The sequence below is a fragment of the Natator depressus genome, chromosome 3, assembly GCF_965152275.1.
Source record: "Natator depressus isolate rNatDep1 chromosome 3, rNatDep2.hap1, whole genome shotgun sequence".
In the NCBI taxonomy this organism is placed as follows: Eukaryota; Metazoa; Chordata; order Testudines; family Cheloniidae; genus Natator; species Natator depressus.
The window spans coordinates 63,735,409-63,749,329 of NC_134236.1; the positions used below are offsets into that span (position 1 = coordinate 63,735,409).

Below are 13,921 nucleotides of genomic sequence, written 5' to 3' on the forward strand. Positions count from 1 at the left end.
ACTAGAGGGAGGATAACCGTTTAGACCACTAACCAATAGTGGTGTACCAGCATGTTCTTTTGAAGGATTTTTATAATTTCTTTACAGCATTCCAGGGTTTTAACAATATAGGTTTAAGGCAGGTAAACAGAGTGCTTGAAAATCACTTTTCTCCGCATGTGTCTGGCTCTTTCTATCCTCTTCTGGCATCCATAGGCCCATGGAATTTAGTGGGAAATTATTTTTTTGTGTGTGATTTTTTTTCTTTGCCGCTCCATGGTGACCGTTTTATCTATTTATAGGTGGGTAAAGACATTTATGACCTGGCTGATTTGTTAAGCCTGTTTTCTCGAAAAAAGTGGTTTTTATTTTTAATTTTTTATTTTTATTTTTTTTAAAAGAGAGCAGCACTTTAGCATTTTTTGTTTTTTCACATCATTAGAGGTGAACGTTTACTGGTCTGGCATTTGATTTGAAATTCAGATTCCCTGGAACCACAGGTTCAAATTCTGGCATGGTTGTATGCGCCTTTCGTCTTCTAAGGTAGCTATATTGTAAATATAATAGCTTACGGTATAAAAGTCTTTCAGATGGGACTTTAAAAAATAAGGTACTGAACAGCTTGACTGGAAGTTGAAATACCATGTGTGAAGTGCAGCAGTAGCTTAGCTTTGTTCCTCAAGTGTCCCTTGCTCTACAGTACTTGTGACTTTTCTTTATTGTGCTGCTTCCTTTTCACCTTCATAGAGTTGCCAGCAGAAGGGTCATGGATAAACAAACATATTGGAGGTGTTTTTGAAAACAGATTCTGCTTGGATGGGGTGGAAGAGGCACTTAAAGAAGGTTCTCAATATCTGTAACCTCACTCCCGCACTCGTGGCACCTTGCCACTTGCCAGAAAGTAGCTGGCAAAGAGATTGGTACTTCTGAATATTCTGAGGGAAGCTAGAATTAAATATGAGGCACTGAATGCTGAAGTTAAAACTTCAGAGGGGGTGAGAATTCAAAACATTCAGTTGAAGTTAGAAAATTTCAAATGTGTTTATGGTGTTTTGAGAAAGGCTAAAGCTTTAATATGATTGGAAGTTAAATATAGTGAAACTTGAGTAAAACACTGTGCCCCTTCTGGCAAATATATTACATAGAGTGTATACTTGTGTGTCAATTTAGAAATAATAAAGAAATTTGAACTTCTCATCTCCACTCTAAAATCTTTTCCTACAAGGAAAAGTACAATTTCTTGTTACATTTTTAGATTTTTGGGACAATGAGAGTAATCTTCACGGTTTTGAGAAAAAAAAAAAGTGTCACATTAAAGTATTCAGGTTTTGTATTTCCTCATTTGACATGGAGGATCCAGGCTTGTCAAAGGTGATTAATTTAATTAAAAACAGAGTTTGAAAAGCTGGGATGTGACATAGCATAGGCCCTTGCCAATATGAAAGTAAGAGAGTGATTACGGTGGAGATGAATTTTTTTTCTTCTTGGCAATGCCTGGCAATTCTTTACAGCCCAAGCAAAGAAACCAAATTCCATTATTTGTAATGAATGGGAAAATCTAACTCTGAGGTTATTTCAGAATGTAATTATTCCAGACTTCTAAGTTTTTCCTGGTTTTCAGATTCTTCTTATTTTTCCTCCCTCAACTCCTATATTAACATAGCCAATGTATAGATTTTTTTTTTTCCGGTAAACCTTTATGCCTTAAAGTTTGCAATTCATATTAAGTCTTGATACTCACCGTCTCTTTCCTCTCTTTTTGTATGTACTTTGTGGGGAGAATAGACTTTTTATTGTGGTTATGGACATTCTAGACTATAGTACCTTATCAGCTCCCCCGATGCAAAGTGGAGCCCCTGCTGCCATGCCTCCCAAGGCTACTAAGTCTGTTTAAAAAGTGGGTGGGCCTGGGTCTCTCACTTTTAAAAGTGGGGAGGGGGGCATGGTACCCTTGACACCCCTGGTTCAGGTCCCCCTGGATTTCCAGAGTGTAGGGGGCCCAAATATTCTTTGTGCCTAGGACCCAGTAAACCTTAATCTACCTCTGCCTCCACCAGCTTGAACACCACCTGGGAGGTGAGACTTGTCCCCTCCCCACTGTGTTCTTTTCCTTCCTTACCTTATTTCTTTTCTTTCCTATTCTCCTTTTTCCTTCTGTCTAATCTGAGTTGGGCTTAGCCAGCTAAGACTGCATATTTTGAAACACTGCTGTAAGCCTGTGACCAGAAAGGTAGCTAAAAGCAATGCCCTCAGCCCGAGGCTGATACAAGTTTGCCAGGTCTCCGAGTGGCTGATGAGACCATGTGCTGTGCCTGTGTTTTTCCAGCAATGTGGTTGAAAGTAGGGTGACCAGATGTCCTGATTTTATAGGGACAGTCCCGATTTTTGGGTCTTTTTCTTATATAGGCTCCTATTACACCCCGCCCCCCCCCCCCGTCCCGATTTTTCACATTGGCTGTCTGGTCACCCTAGTTAAAAGTGAGAGTCAACACCAGAGGCAGAAACTGCATTTTCTATCTTTGCTCTTCTTTTCTACCCCTTTTGTGTGTGTTTATCTTGCTTTGTCTTCTAGGACATGGGACTGGGCTTTAACAACAATAACAGTAGCAGTTCCAGCCCATGTGAACTAATATCTTCTCTATCCCCACAAAGGACAGTTATGGCATCTTTAATACCATCTAAGGTTCCCTCTCCCCCCTCCCCCTCCAAGACCCTTTCTAGATAAAGGGAAGAATAGATGTTAAAATGACAGCCTAACTTCATGCTTTACATTTCAAATGCATTAATTGCTTTTCCTTCTTTTCTGTATCTTTAATAAAAGGTTTAAAAGGATGTTTAATGGTGTGTTTGCCATGGTACTAAGCAAGCTGGGGTCTCTCTATGCCAAACTCCAAACCTTGTTAACACTCTTTGATGTGGGGCAATTACAGGGTTATGTTAATACCTTTGACTCTTTGGGTCCATTTATTTCATCTAAATTAACACAACAGGCTGTTAAGTGCTAGGGTCATGCAAATATGCATATTGTTATTTATTATTTGTAAGTCAGTGTGAATGCTTGTGGTAGCAGGCTCTATACCCAGTAGTGCCTAGAATTGTTCCCATTTTCCTAAGGATCCAAATGTGACCATTCTTGTGGAAACTGTTTTCTTCTATTTTTTAAATTAAATTTGTGAATTCTGTTTTGAATACCTGCAAATATCTTGTATATTTTGTTCAGCTAAAAAGAACCACATGCCCTATTTTAATATGTAATATTAAAAGTTAAATAATTTTAGTATTGTTTTATTTAATATGACTAAATATCTAAGGGAAAATTTACACTATGGAATTCGTTAGAGTTCGGGCAATATTAATTCTGGTAAGCTGCAGTGAAATAATGAAAATTTTATTTGCAATTGTATTAGAAGACAAATGTCAGTAATCTCTCATCAGTATTTTAATATATATGTTTTATGGTTGTGAAAGGCTATGGCTGGATATCCGTCTGCATTATTCAGGTTAAATAATGTGATGTTGTCTAGTATTTAAAAAAATATGTTTATAGAAAGAAAACCAACGTAAATTGCTACTTATTAGCTCTAAGCTGGTCAGAGCAAGAGCTTGGTGGGAGGGAGCCAAACATTTTTAAAGCTCTGCCAATATTTTGTGTTATAATTAAATTAACAGTGTCAGCCAGGACTTTGAAGAAAAATTGGAAACTAAACTAGTCTAAATATTGTCTTGATAAATGTTTGTAAAATGCTTTGGGTATGAGATGCTCTAAATAGAGGCTATGTGCACAGCTTAAGTAAAAAGAAAAGGAGTACTTGTGGCACCTTAGAGACTAACCAATTTATTTGAGCATAAGCTTTCGTGAGCTACAGCTCACTTCATCGGATGCATACTGTGGAAACTGCAGAAGATCTTTTTATACACACAAAGCATGAAAAAATGGGTGTTTACCACTACAAAAGGTTTGCTCTCCCCCCACCGCACTCTCCTGCTGGTAATAGCTTATCTAAAGTGATCACTCTCCTTACAATGTGTATGATAATCAAGGTGGGCCATTTCCAGCAAAAATCCAGGGTTTAACAAGAACGTCTCGGGGGGCGGGGGGTTAGGAAAAAAACAAGGGGAAATAGGTTACCTTGCATAATGACTTAGCCACTCCCAGTCTCTATTCAAGCCTAAGTTAATTGTATCCAATTTGCAAATGAATTCCAATTCAACAGGCTGTCACTGGAGTCTGGTTTTGAAGTTTTTCTGTTGTAATATCGCAACTTTCATGTCTGTAATCGTGTGACCAGAGAGATTGAAGTGTTCTCCGACTGGTTTATGAATGTTATAATTCTTGACATCTGATTTGTGTCCATTTATTCTTTTACGTAGAGACTGTCCAGTTTGACCAATGTACATGGCAGAGGGGCATTGCTGGCACATGATGGCATATATCACATTGGTTGATGTGCAGGTGAACGAGCCTCTGATAGTGTGGCTGATGTTGTTAGGCCCTGAATAGATATGTGGGCACAGTTGGCAACGGGCTTTGTTGCAAGGATAGGTTCCTGGGTTAGTGGTTCTGTTGTGTGGTATGTGGTTGCTGGTGAGTATTCGCTTCAGGTTGGGGGGCTGTCTGTAGGCAAGGACTGGCCTGTCTCCCAAGATTTGTGAGAGTGTTGGGTCATCCTTCAGGATAGGTTGTAGATCCTTAAGTAACTGGTCTGGGTAGATGCTTGAGGAAGAGGAAAAGGGAGAGGCATACTTCCCCCAGTCCTTTGGAGCAGCGTTGTGGCTGCTACATAGAACCTACTTCAGTTCCATAAATGCAATCAGATAAACATTACAAACAGTAGCTTCTCCTCTCTCTAAACCATAAAATAACCAGCCAGGAATAAAACTAAATCTACAATACCCCAGTTAACTTACAAATATTAGTTATACATCAGCCTGGGTAACTAGGTAGGTCTTGCTGCATTCCCTGAATGTCAAAAGATTTAGGCTATTTTAAACCAAGTAGGGCAGTGAGCTAATATAGTGTTTACGTTTCAAAGACTGCTTGAATGCTGACATTTTTGTATACCTTTAATTTAAGGCTCTGTTCTATTCCCTATTATTTTAGGACGTGGCATTCAAAATATAGAGGGATATAAATTAATGTTGATAAAATGGGTTCAAAATAGTAATAGATTTTAATCTGGTCAGTCTGCACTAGGCAAATTGTCCATCTTTCCAGTTCTAGATGTTTATAAGGACTTATTGGTAGGAGTAAAGACTTGCTCATACATTTCACTCATTTATGATGCATAAGTGACATGAACAGTGTCCTCAAATATCTGACTGAGACCCCCTCATAGATTAATTAACCTGATAGAAGAATAATTCTGTTCAGAGGCTATATATACTTGAGATTCAATATTGATATTAATTCTTCAATCTCTTTAAAGATAAAAGATGTTTTAAAAAATCTGACAAAACAAATGATCTTAAAATATTAAAACAAGGTGGAAAAACAATGTATGATGATTACTAACATAAAAATAGCATTCAAGTATCCAAATATAGTAAACCTATCTCCAAGTATATATCTCACACCTTTACTGCCCTCTAAAGCTGAACACTCAGAGAAGTATGGTCCAGATTCTTAACAATGCTGCAGTGTCTTTGTGCTGGCCTGCCTGTGCATAGCAGCAGTAAACCCTTTCTGCGGCATAAGTACTTCCTCTCCACCCCTTTAGCAATGGGTGGTATTGAGGCCGGGGTCTGCTAGAGCACCTTAGTGGTGTTCTGGATAGTTCTTATCAGGGGCAAGGCCACCTTAGATGGATCCTCCAGGGCAAGGATGTCCACCATCAGGTCGACTCCCCTGTGAGCTCCTCCGCCTGGAGGTTTAGGTTTAGAGCCACCCTCCTAAGAAGGTCCTGGTGCTCCCTGGTATCCATTGCTGGGAGGGTGGTGGTGGTGTCCGCCAGTGCCTCGTCCGGTGAGCAGGAAAACAGATGAGTGGAGATTTCCCTTTGTGCAAAATGAACCTTCTGGTAGCATAGGGTTTCCATAACAGTGCTTGATCCTCCTGATCCCAGCCTTGAAATATGGGACATGGCCCAGGAAAAAGGATTTCCTGCCTGCTGTAGGAACAGCTCCTGAAGGGCTGTTTTATAAACAGTATAAGCCTTTGTTTACATACACAAGATGTACTGTTTTAATTATACCAGTTGTTAAAGTGATGCTCCGTCCGGCCCCATTGTGTGGATGCAATTATGCTGCTATAAAGGTGAAGGAGAATAAGCTGTATTGGTATAAGATACCGTTTATCAGCTAAGCTGCATCCATATTAGGGGCTGTACCAGTATAACTATTTCAGTAAAAAATCACACCCCTAACTAACATAGTTCATCCAAAATCTGTATGTGATGGCATTGTGGCCTAGTGGATAGAGCATAGGACTGGGATTCATGCACTGAGTTCTATTCCATGCTCTGCCACTGGCCTGCTGAGTGAACATTAGGCAAGTCACTTCACCTCTGTGCCTCAGTTTCCCTGTTTCTAAAACAGGGATGATACCTTACTGTTTACATTAAGATCTACTGAGCTCTAGAAGAGTTAAGTATTTTTATTTATTTATTTATTAGGTACGCTCTGATATACCATGCTCTAATGCTGGGGACTACCATATTCTAATATTTTGGCCAGCCAGTCCCTGAATCAAATGTAAAGCACTTTTGCCCTGCATCCCCTCCTGCACCAAGCGCAGCTCAGATGCAGTCCAGAATCTGGTCCTGTGTGTTTAAAGGGTAATTTACTTTGGACTTAAAAAATTGGTTAGAAAACTTACGGCCAAGTTTTGCCACATGTGTAGGCTACTCCTGTTGACTTCGCTGACAAAGTAGTTAAAGGCTCATTGAGGGCAAAGGGAGTTAAGGGTACTTAACACCTCATTGGATCTGACCTTCCTGCATAATATAAAATGACTTTTCATTTGTAAGTGTGTGTAAGTCAATGGGGAAACTCATTAGCCAGAAAAAGTAGAATAAAGGTCCCATTCTGTCCAAATCCCTTTCCTCAGGGTTGGCTTTATTTTCAAACGAGTTCAAAACAAGAGCAACATAAATGAAAACACCTGGAAACTATTAGAGACCTATAGCATGTCCCTTATGCTCCTGAAGAATTAGTCTTCTTTTTCCCCTTAAAACAGGGTCTCATATGTCCTCCTTCTAGGATTTGTAGCCCTCTACCTGGCTACTGTGGAGAGACCCATATTAAGGGCTAGTTTACACTAGAATTGCAACAGTGGCACAGCTGTACCGATGTAGCTGCATCGCTGTAGCTCTGCTACTGCTGATGCTCTATGCCAATGGGAGAGAGCTCTCCTGTCAAAATAATTACTCTACCTCCCCAAGCGGTGGCACCTATGTTGGTGGGAGAGCTTCTCCCGCCGACATAGCACTGTCCACACCAGGGACTGGCTTATTCACACCCCTGAGTGACATAAGTTATAAGTTATACCAAAGTAAGCTCCAGTTTGTACAAGCCCAGCGTTGGTGTAACAGTGCAACGTGTCACCTGCTGTACGCGTTCCTGCCCTTCCCTCTCATACACAAAGTCCTCCTCAAGGCACGCTGGGACAGGGCTTCCTTGATCCTCATAGCACTAGTGTGGCCCTGCCAGCACAGGTTCACCATGCTGTTGAACTTATCAGTGGACAGACCAGTAACCCTTCCCATGTGCCTGACCCTCATCACACAGGACCACGGCCATCTTCAACACCCCAACCTGGAGTCGCTCCTGCTCACGGCGTGGAAACTCCATGGTTGAACTCACTAGAGCTCCAGTGTTTGGATTCAGTTAGGGAAGTTCTGTGGGGCAGTAGGAAACCCTCCACTCGTGCCATGTACCTGGCAAAGTGGAAGCGGTTTTCCATCTTGTCTTTGCAGTTGGGCAGCCCTCCTCAGCAAGCGTCAGTTCCCCTTGTTTTGGCCTACGTACTCTACCTGAAGCAGCAGGGGTTGGCAATATCAAAGTGTACCTGGCTGCCAGTTCAGCCTTCCACCCGCTGGGGCATCGGGTAGGTCAGTCTCTGGGAATCCATGGTGGGACGGTTTCTCAAGGGCTTGGACAGGCTTTATCCCCAAGTGCGGCAGTCCGTTCCCCAGTGGGATCTCAACCTGGTCCTGTCCCCGCTCATGAGGCCCCCTTTCGAGCCCATAGTGACCTGCCCTGTGTCCTACCTTTCCTGGAAAGTGGCCTTTCTGGTGGCCACAACCTCGGCCAGAAGGGTCTCCGAGCTCAGAGCGCTGACTTTGGAGCTCCCCTGTACGGTCTTTTATAAAGACATGGTGCAGCTACGCTCTCACCCTGTGTTTTTACCAAAGGGAGTCTCCCAGTTTTATGTGAACCAGGACATATTTTTACCTGTGTTCTTCCCTAAGCCACATGCCAGTAACAGAGAGTGAATGCTCCATTCCCTGGACGTCAGGCATGCCCTAGCCTTCTACACTGAGCGCACAAAGCTGTTTTGTAAGTCACCACAGCTCTTTATTGCAATCGCAGAGGGAATGAAGGGGCTTCCCATCTTGTCCCAGTGCATTTCGTTGTGGATCGTGTCCTGCATCAGAATATGCTACGAGCTAGCTAAGATTCCAGCCCCGCTGTTGATGGCGCACTCCACAAGAGCGCATGTTTCGTCTGCCACATTCCTTTCAGAGGTCCCTATCCAGGACATCTGCAAGGCAGCAACGTGGTCTTCCATCCACACCCTAATGTCGCACTACGCCATCACCCAACAGGTGAGGGCCGATGCAATCTTGGGCAGGGCAGCCCTGCATTCAGCAACCAGATAAACTGCGACCCCTCATCCGGGGAAACTGCTTGGGAGTCACCTATTGGAATGCACGTGAGCAATCACTCAAAGAAGAAAAAATGGTTACCTACCTCTTGTAAACTGTTGTTCTTTGAGATGTGTTGCTCATGTCCATTTCAAATCCCACCCGTCTCCCCTCTGTTGGAGAATTCTGGCAAGAAGGAACTGAGCAGATGACGGGTTGACAGGGACCTATATACACCGCCTTGAAGGCGCCACTCCAGGGGGCTCCACAGCTGACCTGACAGGTACTGCTAGGGGAAAAACCTTCTGAGATCGTGCCTGTAGCACATGCACACACCTCTTGGAATGGACATGAACAACACACCTCAAAGAACAGCAATTAAGAGAGGTAGGTAACCGTTTTCTCTCACAAAAAATAATGTTTGGGGCTTTAGTAATTATTCAAGGTCATAGAAGTCACATAAGTTACAGTGAGAATGAGACACTTTATTTTTTGTCTGTATGGGCTACAGATACCCTTCTGACACACCATTTAAATTCAGAATGTACAGGTATGGACTTTGTGTTAATAATTATTGCTACTTAATCATTAAAAGTAGCAGTAGGACTTAAATTTTCAATTTCACTATTTAAAATGAAGTCATTTAAGTAAGATTTGTTAAATAAGAAATCTCAAACTCTAGGAATTACTTCACATAACTAAAGCTTCTGGTGAGGGCTGGGAAAAAGTGGATTAAAACTGTTAGTGCTTTGGAGACAAGCAGCAACATGTCAGGAATTTTTCTTTGCAATGGCTGACTAGTTAATCTACCTTTTGAGATGTTGTTTCTAGTTGGGAACTTTTGTACAATATCAGTGATTTAAAAATACAGCAACAACAATTCTCTAGTTTCACAAAGTTGTACTTCACAGCGGCCACTGGAGGCCTCTCTTAAACCAACTTAAACAACTGGTTTGATTTGACTTTGCACTTGCTGACTACTGTCCTGTGAGGAACTCGGAGTGTGAAATTATGCTAAATAATAATTCAGAAAAAGTTGCTGCCTAATCTTGTTGCTTTAATTTTTTTCAGATTTCAGGGCCAGATTTAGTTCTGAAATATGTTGTCGTCTGGGCCCTAAGGCACTTGTGGTGGAAAGTTTACCTGGAAGGGGTTGTCGGTGCATTCCCGGACAGCCTACATCAGCAGGGCTCTTGTGGAATCCCAGCCATAACTGAAAGCTATACTGTGGGAGGCTAAATGTGCACTCACCGTCTGCCCTGCTCAGGGCAAATTCCTCTTCTGACCATGGCAAATCAGGCGTTCAGTTTGTAGAAAGTGCTGTTGATTCTCTGTCAGAATAAAAGCAAAGAATTTGCATCACTGCTGCGTTTTTATGTAATGTTTTACTAATCTTAAGAATTAGGTTTCTCATGAGATAAATACTTCATCTCTTGTTTGTATGCAGTGAAGAAAACTGTCCCTTGATTCTAAAATTGGTGTTGGCCTATTCATAGGTGTTATAGTAATACAAATAATAATAATCGGGATGTTGGTTTCTGATCAAAGATTACTCATTATTCAGCCTGAGAATAGCAAAAAGGTAAGATAAAAATGTTATAAATATTGATAATGATGGCAAGAGAAATACTTTCACTTGACTAATTAAGCTGTAACTCTATTTTATCCTATGAGTTGCTTGTCACAGCAAATACTTACAAACATACATGCGTTTGTATAGAAAGCATATTACCCAGATTTGAAGCCCATCCCTTAGTTGTTTGTAAGTTTAATTGTACAGTTTAATCTTTGTGAGCAATATTTAAATAACTGAAATTGCAGCTTTTCTACACATTAGTATTTGAATGATTTGCCAAATCTAATGAAAGCTTGGAGTGATATATATCTTCTAAACCTTGTATCAGAGTTTGTGTATATTTAGAAAACTTCAGTCTCAAAGCTGATTATTTTTATAATGCTTATTGTTGTTCTATGACATAGGAAATTGTCTTCAAATCATAATCCCCCCCCCCAAAATATATTTTTGTTTTACTTTTTATTTACTGGTTTTGTGGTGAGGTCTTAAGATGGTTTCTTTACACTATTAGTATGATGCTTTTATTTTAATGTAATCTGACCTTTGAAGAAATGAAGATACTATTCAGTTATTCAGTAGAAATTCTAATATATCAATAAATTAGCAGAAGACTGTTGTGTGGTAGAAGGTATTCAGAAGCTGAATTTTTAGTGTATGTATTTTATATTAAATATTTGCTGCTACTTTATAAATCACAAAACCATTTAAAAATACTGTTTATTTTCCCAGGCACCATAACTTCAGGAAGCACATGTTTTCCTTCTACATTATCCTAGCCATGGATGCTTTCAAGCACTAGAGATTAGATTGGGTGGATTTTCTCTGTTCCAGAATTTTTGAGTAATATGGGCTTAATCCAAAAACCATTCAAGCCAATGGAACAACTCCCAGTTTACTTCACTGGTCTTTGGATTAGACCCTACATGAGATTATCTGGTTGTTCTAAATGTGTTGATTTGTACTGAAATGTCTGTTTTAGTAGACTGTTAAATCCAGACAAGGATTGAATCATCTCAGTGTTTTCTATTTGTGGGCACCCAATTCTCCCCAGCACCACCACAGGCACAGTAGTTAAAACTGCAAGCTTTGGGCATGAAGTGAGGTTGAGAATGTTCAGGTGAATTGGATCATTGACAGAAGGTGAGATCATTTAGCATTTTCAAGTGTGCTTCTTAGATAGTATAGTTATGCAATACATAACCCTGAAGAGTTGTGTTACTTACATAATTGATTGCACATCATTTCTGAAGATGTCATTTTTTAAATCCTTCCAGTCTCTGGGCTGCTTATAGCATTGGTCAAAAAAGTGCCGAGAACATCCTTAGTGTTCCTTGTCATTCTCTCTTTTTGAATTGGCTGTACCAAAAAATTGTAAACTAAGCTGAAGCCTTGTGGATCTGTTGGTTAATAGTATCAGAGGGGTAGCCGTGTTAGTCTGCATCCACAAAAACAATGAGGAGTCCGGTGGCACGTTAAAGACTAACAGATTTATTTGGGCATAAGCTTTCGTGGGTAAAAACCCACTTCAGATGCATGGAGTGAAAAATTAGTTTGCAAATGAGTTGTAGCTCTGCAGTTTCCCTTTGAAGTCTGTTTTTGAAGTTTTTTTGTTGAAGGATGGCTACTCTTAAATCTGTTGTTGACTGTCCAGGGAGATTGAAGTGTTCTCCTACTGGCTTTTGTTTGTTACCATTCCTGATGTCTGATTTGTGTCCATTTATTCTCTTACGTAGAGACTGTCCGGTTTGGCCAATATACATGGCAGAGGGGCATTGCTGGCACATGATGGCATATATCACATTAGTAGATGTGCAGATGAATGAGCCCCTGATGGTGTGGCTGATGTGGTTGGGTCCTCTGATGTTGCTAGAGTAGACATGGACAGAGTAGGCAACGGGGTTTGTTATAGGGATTGGTTCGTGGGTTAGTGTTTCTGTGATGTGGTGTGTAGTTGCTGATAAATATTTGCTTCAGGTTGGAGGGCTGTCTGTAAGCGAGAACTGGCCTGCCTCCCAAGGTCTGTGAGAGTGAGGGATCGTTTTCCAGAATAGGCTGTAGATCACTGATGATGTGCTGGAGAAGTTATAGCTGGGGGCTGTATGTGATGGCCAGTGGTGTTCTGTTATTTTCCTTGGTGGACCTGTCCTGTAGTAGGTGACTTATGGGTACCCATCTTGCTCTGCCAATCTGTTTCCTCACTTCCCCAGGTGGGTATTGTAGTTTTAAGAATGCTTGATAAAGATCTTGTAGGTGTTTGTCTCTGAGGGATTGGAGCAAATGTGGTTGTATCTTAGGGCTTGGCTGTAGACAATGCATCGTGTGATGTGTACTGGATGGAAGCTGGAGGCATGTAGGTAAGAATAGCGGTCAGTAGGTTTCCGGTATAGGATGGTGTTTGTGACCATCACTTATTTGCACTGCAGTGTCCAGGAAGTGGATCTCGTGTGGTTAATGCGGCTCTGGACCGAAACGGTCAAGATAATTGTGATTTTTGTGTTTAACCTTATCTGTTAATGCAAAGAGGAAGAAAATAGTTCACAGGTTGATTGTTCTCTTCAGTAAGAAATTATGGGCTCAATTCTTCTGTCCACTGAGCATTGCTGAAAAGTGGGGACAGCCAAATGCTAGCAATGGGCACTTGCAATTTGCTATACATTTGTGTAGAGAGACTTCTGGAGAGGGTGCAGTCTTGCACCACAAATGTTAGCTATACGAGTGCTTAACAGTGTGAGCGAATGTTGACACCTGCACTGAAATGAGCACTCCTGAGCGGGAGGGAAAGCACTAGAGGTAGGAGACGGAGATGCGGTGGCCAAAGCACAGTGCCCAAATGCAATCCTGTGAAGGCAAACTCCCTGGAAAGATTTTCATTTGTCTACTCCACTTGGGAGTAGTGGTTTTCTCAAGTGTGCTGCAGAGCTGCACTTTGAAGAACCTGAGAGCCGGGGTAGCCCTGAGGGCCAGCTGCTAATACCAAAATGTGTCTAAGTATTCTAAGGGAATGATATCTATTGCCCACAGGCAGCTGTTCAATGCTTATGACGTACAATAGCCATTGTGCTTTTGCTGGCCCACCAACTTGAAGTTCCCACTCCCCTCAGCTTACTTCACCTTATTGGATTGTGACAAATGGAACATCAAGCTTAGCAACCATGACTGTGCACTCTCATTGCACCCACCAAAGGCACCCTCCTAGTATTGAACCCGGTAGTTGCAGTGCAGGTATCTCAGGATCAGAATTACATATGCCTTGGCCAGAAGCTACTGTTCTCTGCCGTTTCACACTGCTTCTAAGATTTTGTGGTAAATCAATGCCTATATCTATAAAATGACATTATAGTTGTACCACTTGTGCTATTAGAGTTAAGTTTGTCACTGTTTCCATTGTAAACTCCTATTTTGGGTTTAATAAAAAGTACGCTCCAGGCTACTAGGCTTACAAGGGCAGCACTCTAGAACTATTTTTTTAAAGTAGACTGCCACTTTTGAGCCAGGAGTGTGGAATATTAAAATTTTGATGATTCAGATTACTATTTGAGTTATAGAAATGCAAAAAGGCTTT

At 41.2% G+C, this 13,921-nt stretch overlaps 1 protein-coding gene across 3 annotated transcripts in view; it reads left to right on the forward strand.

Moving 5' to 3' along the window:
• The window catches only part of BCKDHB (branched chain keto acid dehydrogenase E1 subunit beta), a 289,050-nt gene that overhangs the window by 108,693 nt on the left and 166,436 nt on the right, over positions 1-13,921 (forward strand). The window lies entirely within an intron of this gene.